The 13,473-nt window shown below is 50.2% G+C and overlaps 1 protein-coding gene across 1 annotated transcript in view; it reads left to right on the top strand.

Moving 5' to 3' along the window:
• The first annotated feature begins 4,759 nt into the window (after positions 1-4,759).
• The window catches only part of AKNA (AT-hook transcription factor), a 52,533-nt gene continuing 43,819 nt past the window's right edge, over positions 4,760-13,473 (top strand). The window contains exon 1 of the mRNA XM_082403756.1: positions 4,760-4,900. The gene's annotated coding sequence lies outside the window, so the exon portion shown is untranslated. The remainder of the gene's footprint in view (positions 4,901-13,473) is intronic.

Genomic DNA, 13,473 nt, shown 5'->3' with positions numbered 1-13,473 from the left:
GTCTGTCTCTGGTGCAAGAACACTTTGAGAAGTCCTGCTTTGTCCAGCCCTGTGTCCAGGGGTCTGCCAGAAGTGGGTTGGGGGCAGTTGATTCCCCAGACTTGTACCAGATCTGGCTCTTAGCTGCTCCTGTCCCCTCCTCAGCTTAGGGAGACCACCTGAGGCCAGAGCCCTGGATTCCACTTGACCTCTAAAGCAGCCAGTATCCCCCAAAGCCCCAGCCCCTCCAAGGGGACTCTGTATGCTCCTCTCCAGCCCTAGTACCGCTGCAGGGAATAACCCTCATCTGGCTGCAAGAGGGCTTTGTCAGGCCCCAGATCTCCTGGCATCAGACTCCAACTCCTGTGCGGTCACGGGCAGGTGATCTCACCTTTCTGAACCCTAGTTCCCAATGCAGAAAATGGGTGTGGTTGGCTGAGTAATGGCTCCCAAAGATAGCCAGATTCCTCTTGCGTGTGAGTGTTACCTATATGGCAAAGGGAGATGTGATTAAGGCATTTAGATGGGGAGGTTATCCTGGATTATCTGGGTGGACCCGATGTAATCACAAGGGTCCTTATAAGAGGAGGGCAGAGGGAGATCTGGCACAGCAGAGGAAAAGGTGTTGTGATGATGGAAGCAGAGGTTGGAGGGATGCAGTTCAAAGATGGAGGAAGGGACCATGAGCCCAGGAATACAGGTGGCCACTTAGAAGCTGAAAAAGGCAAGGAAGTGGACTCTCCCTGAGAGCCTGCAGACGGAACCTGCCCTGCCAACACCTGGACTTCAGCGAGGTGGAACTGATTTTGGGCTTCGGACCTCTCTTTGTAAGAACAAATTAGTGTTGTTTTGAACCGTGAACTGGTGGTAATTCGTTACAGTAGCCACAGGAAATAAATACAATGGGGACACTGCTACTTGCTTCTGATGGAGGCTGGGATGCTGTGTGTGGGCTCAGACTCCAGGCTCCGAGTCAGCCCCAGGGAGACGATTGCAGTTGGGATGCTGGTGAACAAAGGAGCCGTCTGACCTTATAAACACCACATCTTTTCCAGGCCCAAGTCCTTGTGCATCTGTTCTGAATCAAGAGGTTTTCATCTATTACTGACTTGCTGTGTGAATTTCAGGCCAGTTACTGGCCTGCCCTATGAACGCCAGGACAGGTCGTGACTTCCGTGTCTTGTACCAGCCATCTCCCCACTCCATCCAACCCCAGGGGTCAGGGAGCTCCCGGCAGCTGCTGCCCACCGTTCCAAGTTTGTCCTCTGAAAAAAGGACAAGAATGAGTTTCTGGAACTGTTGGTTCTGAAATTCCTGGGTCTGACTCCGGGGCTGTAGGCCATTGGGTATGAGGGTTCCCCTCCCAGTAGAACTTTAAGCTTAAAAAAATTCCTTTGCAAGTGGGCTTAGAAAGGCCAAGTTACTTGTCCCAAGTTGCATACCTTATGAGTGGTAGTGGACAAATTTGGACCCACGGCTACCTGAGGTTCACAACGTGAAGCCCCAAGATAAGCATGTGTCCTGTCCTGTTGCCTTTGAAGGGACCTAAAACAATGGGCTAAGGCAGCTTGGATATTGGGAGAGGGAGGGGCCAGAGGTCCACCTGGCCACAACATCTTTACTCATAATGCCGGAACTGGGGGCAGGCGGAAGGTATGACTAGACAGTTTCAGGGTCTGCTGCTAGATGAAGGAGAAGGCGGAAGAGGGCAAGTTTTTGGTTTGCAACAGGGCCTGCCCAAGCAAGTGCCGAGTTGGCCTTCAAATCACTTGGCACCCTCTCTGCTTGGAAGAAAGCAGGATGAGGGATGGAGTAGACCACTGTGAGGATCGCAAGGACAGAGAACAGGGCACACCTCAAAGAGTCCACACCTCAGAGTCTGACATTTGGACTCAAATTCTACATCCACCACTTCCTGGCTGTGTGATCTCGGGCAAGTCACTTAACTTCTCTGAGCCTCAGATTTCTCATCTTTTTTTTTCATCACCGTATTTATTTATCTCTTTTTATTTTTTAATTGAAGTATAGTTGATTTACAATGTTGTGTTAGTTTCAGGTGTACAGCAAAGTGCTTCAGTTATGTAAACATATATATATATATATTCTTTTTCAGATTCTTTTTTATTACAAGATTGAATATAGTTCCCTGTGCTATACAGTAGGTCCTTGTTGTTCATTTTATAGATAGTGGTGTGTATCTGTTACTCCCAAACTCCTAATTTATCCCTCCCCCCCTTTCCTCTTTGGTAACCATAAGTTTGTTTTCAATGTCTATGAATCTATTTCTGTTTTGTAAATAAGTTCATTTCTATGATTTTTTTTAATTGGAGTAAAATTGCTTTACAATGTTGTGTTAGTTTCTGCTGTACAATGAAATGAATCAGCTATATGTATACATATATCCCCTCCCTCTTGGACCTCTTTCCCCCACTTCCCCCCAATCTAGGTCATCACAGAGCACCAAGCTGAGCTCCCTGTGCTATACAGCAAGTTCCCACTAGCTATCTATTTTACACACGGTAGTGTATTTATGTCAAACCTAATCTCCCAATTCGTCCCACCCTCCCCTTCCCCCCCACGTGTCCACATGTCCGTTCTCTACGTCTGTGTCTCTATTCCTGCCCTACAAATAGGTTCATCTGTACCATTTTTCTAGATTCCACATATATGTGTTAATATACGATATTTGTTTTTCTCTTTCTGGTTTACTTCACTCTGTATGACAGACTCTAGGTCCATCCACATCTCTACAAATGACCCAATTTCATTCCTTTTTGCAAATGAAGCAACAGACAAAGGATTAATCTCCAAAATATACAAACAGCTCATGGAGCTCAATATCAAAAAAACAAACAACCCATTAAAAAAAATGGGGGGAAGATCTAAATAGACATTTCACCAAAGAGGACATACAGATGGCCAAGAGGCACATGAAAAGATGCTCAACATCACTAATTATTAGAGAAATGCAAACCAAAACTACAATGAGGTATCACCTCACACTGGTCAGAATGGCCATCATCAAAAATCTACAGACAGGGCTTCCCTGGTGGCACAGTGGTTAAGAACCTGCCTACCAATGCAAGGGACACGGGTTCAAGCCCTGGCCCGGGAAGATCTCACATGCCACGGAGCTACTGAGCCCACGTGCCACAACTACTGAAGCCCGCGCACCTAGAGCCCGTGCTCTGCAACAAGCAGAGAAGCCACGACAATGAGAAGCCTGTGCACGGCAAGGAAGAGTAGTCCCCGCTCACCGCAACTAGAGAAAGCCTGCACACAGCAACGAAGACCCAACACAGCCAAAAATAAAAACAAATAAATAAATATTTTTAAAAATCTACAAACAATAAACGCTGGAGAGGGTGTGGGTGTGTAGGGACCCAGTGGTAACCTGGGGAACGGGGAAGAGCTTTCTGCCACGAGGAAAGAGAACTGGGCTGCAACACAGCTGGATGCCAGACCTTGGGCAAGTCACCTCCTGTCTTTGGGCCTATTCCACCCCCTCCCCTCTGTGAAATAAGATTGGTCCAGGAGCCCTTTAAATTAGTGTCATTGATTTATTTCTTATAGGCCTGGTGCTATGCATATTTATTTACTCCCCTCAGCAATCCTGTGAGGTGAGAGTTAAGAATCCCATTTACCTGAAGTTCAGTGGCAGCCGCTGGCAGAACTAGGGCGAGAGCCTAGGCCAGTTTGACGCCTTACACTGCCACCCTTCACGGTGCGCTTTCACTTTACAATGGATTATTTCTGTGCTGTTCTCACTGCAGGACCTAGGGCAAGTTCTCATCTCTCTCCAGGCCTGCGTTTGCCCACTTGTCTAATGATGGTTTTGAGTAGAATACACTTGGCGGGTAGTGATAATACCCACTTACCTTTTACGAGACGATCGAGCATAGTAAGAGTTTACAACAGTGCCTGACATGTAAGTGCTCCAGAAAAGTTTATTACTACTGCTATGAAGCAGTAGTTTTGGCTATCAAAGTTTATGGTTTCTCACTCACTGTGGCTCTGTGCGACCCTGCACAAATGTCTTAACTCCAGGCCTCCCGTCTGCCACTGGGCGCGTTCCAGAAGGACACGCAATCTCCCAGATTTGAGATTTTCAGTCCTGGAGCCTGGATCTACGTCCGAACCCCTCGGGGCGGAACGTGGGCTGTCGCCTTTCTTCGATTGGTGGAGCTTCCAGAGGCCCCGCCTCCCAGGGCCTCGCCCTGGCCGTCACAGGCCGGCCTCCGGGATTATGCAAAATATCGCCGCCCCGCCCCGCGCCCGGATTGGAGGCCTTTGTTTGCCGCTCAACTCCGGGAAACCACCCGCGCGCCGTGGCGGCCAGCAGGTGAGACGCGGGGAGGGGTTCGCGGTGGGTCTGGGGCGGGTCTTGGCCTCTCGCAGGGTCTCAGTTTCTCCGTCGGCGGAATGGGGAGGGAGAGTGGACAGCATGGGTGGGCTCCGATCCACAGGGACTGCGCAGCTTTCGGCCTCTCCCACGTGGAAACCCCTGAGCACGGGAAGGAGACGGATCGCCGCCCCGGGAATAGGAGGGAGCCCTGGACGGGCTATCAGGATCCGAGTCCAAACGCCGCCGGCCTACGGGTTGCGCAGTCTCTACCCTCTGGCCTCAGTTTCCACCTCCGCGCAATGGGGGAGTTTGCTTTCTCTCTATCTCTCTCTGTCTCTCTCTCTCTCTCTTTCCAGCTGGGGCTGGTCACCGGGAGGGGAGGGGTCCCGAGGGAATCCGGAGGTGGTCCTTGGCTGGGCCTCGGGCTGTGTTTGGGTTGGAGGTGTGGCCCGGGTAGCTGTGGTTACCGGGGAGGTGGGACTTCTCTGTCCTGGGATTTGTGTGATATTCGCTCACCCGGCAACAACCTGCGCAGCCTGACAACTCGGAGCCGCGCGCCCTCCCCGGACGCCTAACGCAAGTTTCTTTTCCTCTTTTTGGCAGGGGTACGGAGGTAGAGCAAGGGCCAGCATGAGGGTGGGCAGCTCCGACAGTGGTAGGAACTGGAACGAACTGCAGGAATAAGGCCAGCCTCTCTTGGTACGAAGATGGGGAGACTAAGGCCCAAAGAGGGTCTGAGACTTGCCCAGGGGCGCGCAGCGGGGCGGCCGCCGAGCTGGCCTCTCCCCTGTGTGATGGGTCTGGCACAGGCAGAGCCAGAGCCTTCTTGCTGCGCGACTTTGGACAAGACTCTTCCCTGTTCCTTTCCCTGGCTTTTGTTGAAAGAAATGACAGGTTGGAGCGGATCGTTACCTACGTTTGGAAAGCTTCTGCTTCTCAGTAAGAAAGTTGGAAAGGAAAATTGCTGATAACAAACCTGGGCTGTTTTGGAGCTGAGAAGAGAAGCTGAGATTGGCTGCAGTGAAAAGAGACATTGTTTCTGCCCTCTAGAACAGAAGGAAAGGAAATGACTGAAACTGAAGCATGAAGGACTGAGGTTAGATACATATAGGGACTTCCAAAGCGAAATTTCGAGGCACCTCCTTTGGAGTTGGTGGGTTTTATTTTTTGACTGTTGGTTTTGTTTTGTCAAGAAACAGAATTTCTACCTATCCATTTGATGGGGCCTACGTCTGGCTTACTTACCAATAGGGGATGGACCCCATGGTCTTTGGAGGATTATTTGGGTTTATTCCCAAGGGCGGTCTCAGTTCTTCAGAAAGAGGGAGAAGGTGCCCATGTGAGGACTTTAGGCAAAGACCCAAAGTCCAGTGGTTTGCATTTGCAACATGTGATTTGGGTTGTTTCTTGCAAGGGGGTTTCATCAGCTCTCATCAGCCTGCAGAGTCCGCCAGAAGTGCCAGCGTTTCCAGAGAGACTGGGAATGGTCCCGGCACTGTGGCTGTCATGCTGAGAGGGTGTTTTGGAAACTGGTGCACACAAAGGACATTTCAATTTACCCCCATGAAGTGGAGAAGAAAGACTATTTTTTAAGCATCCAGCTGAGTCACCAGCTGAATTTCAGGTCCTTTTTATGTTTCCTCAGTCCAGGAGGTGGGACAGATCTGGAGACTGAGAGTTAGAAGAACTTGGATTGAATCCTCAGCCTGGCTTCAGTTCTGAGTGCCTCAGTTTTCCCCTCTGTAAAATGGGAATGGTAATGCCACTTTAAGGCTCAAGTGAGGTGGCATCATAGAAAGTTTTTAGGCTACATTTTAAGTTTGGAGATGAGGAAACTGAGGCCCACAGAAAGGAAGGCATAACAACAATAATACCGTTGATAATAATAGCTAATGGTTACGGAATGCTATATTCCAGCCACTATGCCAGGGGTTTTACTGCATCGAGTGAGGTCTGGGAGGGCAGGAGCTCTTGTCCATCTTGTCCCCAGTCACCCTCCCAGTGCCTAGGACAGAGCCCTACACATAGTAGGTACTCAGTACATTGTTGTTGATCACCTAGTGTTCACATCATTGCCATAAGATGGGTGCTATTGTTGTTTTCATTTTACAAATGAGAAGCTTGAGATTCAGAGAGGTTAAGTCACTCATCTGAGGTCACACAGCTCTTCACTGGGATTAGTCGGTTATTACTTTGGGATTTGCAGGGGTGTGTCATCTGATGAGAGCTGATTGTGTGCATCTCTTCCCAGGGCTGTGTTCAGTGATATTGTGTTGGTAGCTTGAAACTGACCATAATAAGGGTATTTACATTATAGAAATTAGTAAATGCCACATTCAGAGCTTTTTCTTTTTCTTCCTTTCTCCCTTCCTACCTTTCTTCCTTCCTTCCTTTCCTTCTCTCCCTCTCTCTCTCTTTCTTTCTTTCTTTCTCTCTTTCTTTGGTCTAATAAGAGAGCTGCCTGTGAAGGGTGTTGGGTGATGGAAGACGAGCCTTGCTCTGCATGGCAGCCAGAAGTTGGAGGGTTCCTGGTGGTACAGGAAGACCAAGGGGAGCCAGGCCAAAAGGCCTGCACCCCACTACAGCTCCCCTGAAGTGTGGGATTTTGGAAGGAAACTTTTATGAGATGAGGCTCCTAACCTGTGGTGTGAGTTGTGTAGGGCAGCAGCCTTCTGACTTGGGAACAGGTTGTTGAATTCCAGGCCAAAATGTCTAGCCTTTAACCTGAAAGTGACAAGAGCCCAATTTGATGGTCTTTAAGCAGGGAAAGGCTTGGTCAGAATGATGCTCTAAGATTTATCCAGCAGCATGTCCTGAAGGGATTGGAGGATGAGTTGGGGGCATGGTGGCCGGGAAGAGGCCCCGGTTGATCAGGGGAGCCAGGAGGAGACTAACAAACAGCACCCCTGGTTTTCTGAGCACCTCCTGTGTGCTAAGACTGGCAAACACTATACCATTACTTTACAAGCATGTCCCTGAGGACAGTGTTACCCTCAGGCTGTAGATGAGGATATAGAACATATGTTAGGAAACATATCTAAGGTCAGAACCACCAGATTTGGACCCAGGCCTCTCTGCCCCCAAACCCTCACATTTTTGCTTTCTCAGTCCCTCCTGCATTCCAGCCTACAGTCCCATATTGGCTCTGATCTTCCTTGCCAAGTGTCAGCCAAACTCCAGCTCGGCTGCAGAGAGAGACCCCCCCTGCTCTCAGTGGTGGTCTTGTACCAGCCCCCTGGATCCTTGCCAGCATTCCTCCCACCCCCCACTCCAAGCTGAGCCTATTGTGGGGGAGGGACCAGTGAGCAAAGCCAGAGTTGGATGCCCAGCTGTGAGTCTTCTCAGTCTTGGGACCACAGCCAAGGACCAAGGACCGGGAGGGACCTCAGGGTTCAGGAGGCTGCACTCAGCCCCCCACCCCTCAATCAGGGATTCATTCGGAGGGTAATGCTTTACTTGTGGGTGCAGATCCAACTCTGCCCCTAATGTGCTGTGTGACTTTGGGCAAGTTGTGTAACCTCTCTGAGCCTTTTCTCATCTGTTAAATGCCCGATTATGAGGCTCCAATCAGATAACACATGCCATGTCCCAAGATGTTAAGAGTGGCTAAGGCAGGGATTGCTTCCTTTCCTTTTTTGTGATCTTCACATAATCCTACATGTTGTATAATGGCTATATGTGCCGTGTGAAAAAGCACATGGTGTCAGAGTCTAAAAAGAGGAAGAGAGAAGTTGTGGGATGGGGATACAGAATGTCACAGAATGTCAGAGCTGCCAAAGCCCTCAGAGAGCCCAACCACTCTTCCCAACTTTCATAGGCGGGAAACCGAGGAGGGCCAGGCCCAAGGTCTCATCAGAATGAAGCCCTGCACAGACGTGCAGCAGTGGCTTTTGTTTGTTTTGCTTTGTTCTTTTAAGAATAGTAAATGTTCATTTTCCTCTTATTTTTTATTTTTATTTTTATTTATTTATTTATTTTTGGCTGTGTTGGGTCTTCGTTTCTGTGCGAGGGCTTTCTCTAGTTGTGGCAAGCGGGGGCCACTCTTCATCGCGGTGCGCGGGCCTCTCACTGTCGCGGCCTCTCTTGTTGCGGAGCACAGGCTCCAGACACGCAGGCTCAGTAGTTGTGGCTCACGGGCCTAGTTGCTCCGCGGCATGTGGGATCTTCCCAGACCAGGGCTCGAACCCGTGTCCCCTGCATTAGCAGGCAGATTCTCAACCACTGCGCCACCAGGGAAGCCCTCTTATTTTTAAAACAACTGTTATTTTTAGAAAACACACATAAGGAAAAAGAGTAAACTTGCCTTAGTTTTCTACCTAATAGTAATTATTGTAAACATTTTGGAGGAACTCTCTCTCTTTTTCCCTTCCTCTTTCCCTTCTCTTTCTCCACATTTTACTGTGTTTTTCTTTAACGGACTCACACTGGATACACATTATTTTATAACTGGCTTGTTCACTTAACATATCACAATTTTTTACATCACTTTATTGTCTTCTACAGTATGACTGTTAATCACTGCATAATAGTCCTTTGAGTGGAAATATCATCATTTATTTTAATGGTCCTCTGTTATTGGACATCGAGGTTGTTTCCAACCTTTCCACCTACTGTAAGATTCAGTCGCAAAGTGATTAAGATTGTAGTGTCTGGTTTCAGACAGCCTGATTCAAACCCATCTTACTCTCCTGTGAAATGGGCATAATAATTCCTACCTCCTTGGATTGGTATGAGGATTAAATAATGAGCTTCTAATCCATGGAAGGGCCTTTACATAATAGGCACGCAATAAAGTTTTGCTGTTAGCAATGCGTTCCCATCACATGCACGGTTTTTTTGTTTGATTCTTTCCATGGAACATAAATTTGAGAGTGTGGGTGTGTGTGTGTGCGAGTGTGTGAGCATGAGTGTGTTTTCCTCAGTATGACCACACCCTCCTCATAACCCATGTTTCAGCTGGCTGAGGAAGGCCTGTTTCCTCCCATCCTTAACGATTCAAGGTGGAAACACAGTTTCTAGCTGGGTCAGTGACCCCCAGACCTGGTTTGGGGGCCACAGGGAGAAGAATCACTGGGATATGCCAGCATTTCTCTCCACCGGGTTGGGAGGGCTGGCCGTCCCCTTTTGTGTAAAGGACTCAAAGCTTGAGCTGTGGCTGATATTAGGAGAGCCAGGAAAATTAAACTCAGTCCTGCAGGGAACAGGCCATATGGGCATTTCATGAATATAGCCAAAGTCATTTATTCATGAGCTCTGTGCCAATTGGGCACTGGCCAGGGCTTTAGGTACATAGCCTCATTGACCAAGGATCCTGTAAAGCCCCATTTTACAGATGAGGAATCTGGAGTTCAGAGAGGTTAAGTGACTTGCCTGAGGCCACACAGCTTTCAAGAGAGAACCTGGAGGCCTCTGATTATTCACGAAGCCCATGTGCCCTGAACACCTGCTCCCCGCAGCCTCCCAGCAGCACAGTGTTTCTGCCTGTGTGGGCAAGTGGAATCAAGAACCCAGGAGATTTTATGCTAGAAGGTCACTTCTGATAACCTCAGAGAGAATCTCATTAAGCCTCAAGGCTCCAAAGCTACGAGAGGGAAAAGCTTTTGTCCAGCATCACTCAGGCTGGAACTTGGGTCTCCACTTCCCAAGCCAGGCTTCCGTAGGTTCTTCTGGGTTCACTCCTGAAATCCTCCCCTGCTTCCTCACCCCCACATCCCTGTGGATTTTAACTATGGGGGTAAATTCAGCGACCTGGGCAGGAAGGAGTGGGTGACCTTGGGATGGGTTTTCATTTCTTCCCCAGGGAAGGGAGATATCAGGAGCTCAAGGAGGGGCAGAGGGTGAAATAACCGCCTTCAGCCCCCATGAATCCTGAAGTCGCCAGCCCCTGGTTTCCCCCAGGATGGCTGAGAAGCCTGGTGGCTCCACTGTACCCCCTGGACCTCAGGACATCATATGAAGGAGTGACTGTCCAGGCCTCATCACATCAGCTAGCAATGCCCATCCCGGTCCTGAACCGTGTCCTGGGAGGCGCGGGAAGACTTTAAGAAAGAGATTCACCTTCCCCACTTAGGTGGGGCTTAAGAATGACTGTGGAGGGAGGGAGCAGGGAGGGTGGGCAGTGGGAAAGTGGGTGAGAAATGGCCACCACGGTGTTAGAGCATCATGACCCAGGGGCTGGGGGAACAAATGGCCAAGGGCTTACTGGGCTCCTGTGGTGAGGACTGGCAGGCTTGTGCAGCCGCAGTGCTCCAGGCATGCTTCTGATGGAAGTACTCGAGCCCTGGCAGTAGGGGCCAAGGTGTTTTGTTTGCTCTTTTGTTTCTCCTGGGTGACCAGGAACTAATCTCTTCCCCATCTCTGGGCCTCAGTTTGCTGACCTGTACAATGGAATCATACCCCTGTCCTGCCTCCTTCCCAAAGTGATTCTCAAGCATCTAGTGCTATGAAGGATGAGAAAGCACTTTAGAAAACTGAAAGGCTCTGTGAGGAACCAGAGCCTCCTTATAAAGTTAGAACATTGGCTTAGTGAATTGCAATTTGTTGGTAATAAACTCCACTCCCGATTTTCTGGTGCCCAGGTTATTAATAATCTCCACAGGCTACACGGTGTGAGCACCAAGCATGGTCGTTAAAGACTCGGGTCTTTTTGTGTCTGAATCTACAGCAGCACTCACCAGCTTTGTGACTATGGGCAAGTTGCTGCAGCTCTCGGGGCCTCTGTTTACCTACCTGTAAAATGGGGATGTCACATCACCCTCACTGGATTGATGTGAGGGCTGCAAGCCAGGCTGGGGCGACTGACTAGATTCAGTAGATCATCCAGCATGTGTTCACTCTGCTTCTCCTGTGTGCCAGGGCCTGTGCTGGGCACGGGGATGTAATGGGACACTTCACAGAGCTCCAGTGGTCAGGCAGACAGACCTAACATCTAATTCCAAATGGCAAGTCCCTGAGGAGGGCACATGGGGCTGGGATCTGTAAGCTGCCTGCAAGTTACCAGGGAGAAGAATTGGGGTTGGGTGATGAGGGCAAGCACCAGGTATTTGTCCCAGGGACACCAAGGAGCCCCGTATTGCCCGAGCATGCTGAGGGCAAAGAGACTAGAGCGGTGGCCAGGGTGTGGAGTTTCATCTTCTTTCTCAGAGCAGTGGGCAACTAGCATAGTGTTTTAAGCACAGAAGGGCCGTGTTTGGACACTTCCATTTTGGAAAGAACCCTTGGTGCAGGGTGAGGAATGGATTGGAGGGACCTAAGAGCTTTCCAGGAGAGGCCGTTGCAGAAGGCCACGTGGGGATGCAGAGATGGGATGGATTCTGGTGAGATTGAGGAAATAAAATCAATAGGAGTTGATGATGGATTGGTTTGGGGATGTAAGGGAGAGGGGAGTATCCAGGATGATGGTCGGTTCTGGCTTGTGCACTTGAGTGAAAGATGGGCCAAGCTGCATGGGGAAGGGTGGGTTTGAGGGTAGCAGTATAATGAATGAGCTCAATTTGGTCAAGTATTGATAGAATTTGGCCGTGGGTGGAGATGGTGTGCCGGCAGGGGGCACCACACAAGCCAAGGCAGGGAGGAGGGTTGGTAAGAAGTGGGTGTCAAGGAGATGGAACAGCGTGCACAGGAGGCTGTTTCCCTTGGGGTTTGGCAGCTGCTGCTAAGTTGGGTTCGGGGTTATCCAGGGGCCATGGGGCGTGCCTGGCATCAGCAGCCACCTGGCGTTGATGGCAGTGCTGCCTGGGTTAATGGCCAGGGAGGGAGGGTGAGTGAGTGACGGGGTGTCAGGGGAGCCCGCCCCTCACACAATGGCCCACATGGTCACCAGAACTGGCAGGGAGGGGCCTCATTAGGGTCTGGCTCTGTTGCACGTTTGGCTGGGCTGCGGGTAGAGTCCCACCACCCAGATGAGGGTAAAAGGCAGGGAAGGGGATGGGGGATAACTGGGATGAGGGCCGCCGGTTCTAGCTTTGCCAGATACTCACAAACTGACCTTGGGAGTATTCATTCATTCATTCATTCATTAGTTCGTGTTCCAGACCCCCGGCTCTGCACTTTGTAAGTGTTACCTCATTGGGTCTTGGCAGCAGTGCTGTGGGGTGGCTACTCTTCTTATCCCTGTTATAGAAATGAAGAAACTGAGGCTTGGAGAGGTGAAGCCTCAAACGTCGCAGAGTTAGCAAGAGGTGGGGCTGGGATTTGAACCCAGGTCTGCATTGACTGTAAAATGCATTTTTCTCTCCTACACGGGTGGTTCCCAAACCTGGCTGCTCACCAGAATTACCTGGAGGGCTTTTTGGACAATACAGAGGCCAAATTTTCTCCTTTTTCTTTTTGTTGCCTGAATCAGAATCCCTGGATCCTGGGCGGGGCCAGAGTCGGGAGCCACAACGTGCAGGGACGGGACACCCCTCTGCCCTGCTCCTGCCTCTCCGTCTTGGCTCACTCTGCTCGGGGCACACACACTTGCCGTTCTCAGGGAAAGCCCCGCTGGTTCCCACCTTGCCCTTTGCACTTGCCCTTCCAGAATACTCTGCCTTCAGCCCTTCTTGTGGCTTGTTCCTGCCCATCTCTTCCTTCTGGTGCCTTGTTTGAATGCCACCTTCTCACAGAGATCTTCCTGGCCATCCCCAAACTCTTTGCCCCAACCCGTTACTCTCTGACCCACAGATTGTCTACCAGGGCCACACATCCCAGTCACCTGGGACACTTTAAAATCGCTGATGGGGACTTCCCTTGTGGTCCAGTGGTTAAGACTCTGTGCTCCCAATGCAGGGGGCACGGGTTCGATCCCTGGTCGGGGAACTAAGATCCCTCGTGCTGTATGGCAGGGCTGAAAGAAAAAAAAAAATCGCTGATGCCCAAAGACTGAGTCTATGAGTCTGGGTGAACCTAGGCATCAGTATTACCAAAAGCAACCCATCTCACCCACTCTGTTTCTCTCCATGTTTGTTTATTGTCTGTGTCTCCACTAGAGTGGAGCCAGGGCTTGGCCTGTCTTGTGCCCTGCCATTGAAATTCAGTTCAGTCAGCCAATTCCCCGCCTCCATGCCGCCTGGAAAATCCCACTCTAATTACAGGCCCAGTTTGGGGTGAGGACAGTGGGTGGGATGGCAGGAATCATTGCAGCCTCCCTGAGGTGTTTAGTCGCATAT

The sequence above is a fragment of the Balaenoptera borealis genome, assembly GCF_965194805.1.
Source record: "Balaenoptera borealis genome assembly, chromosome: 8".
Taxonomy (NCBI): domain Eukaryota; kingdom Metazoa; phylum Chordata; class Mammalia; order Artiodactyla; family Balaenopteridae; genus Balaenoptera; species Balaenoptera borealis.
Note: the sequence above shows the minus strand (reverse complement) of the source record. Positions and strands in the feature narration are given on the sequence as shown.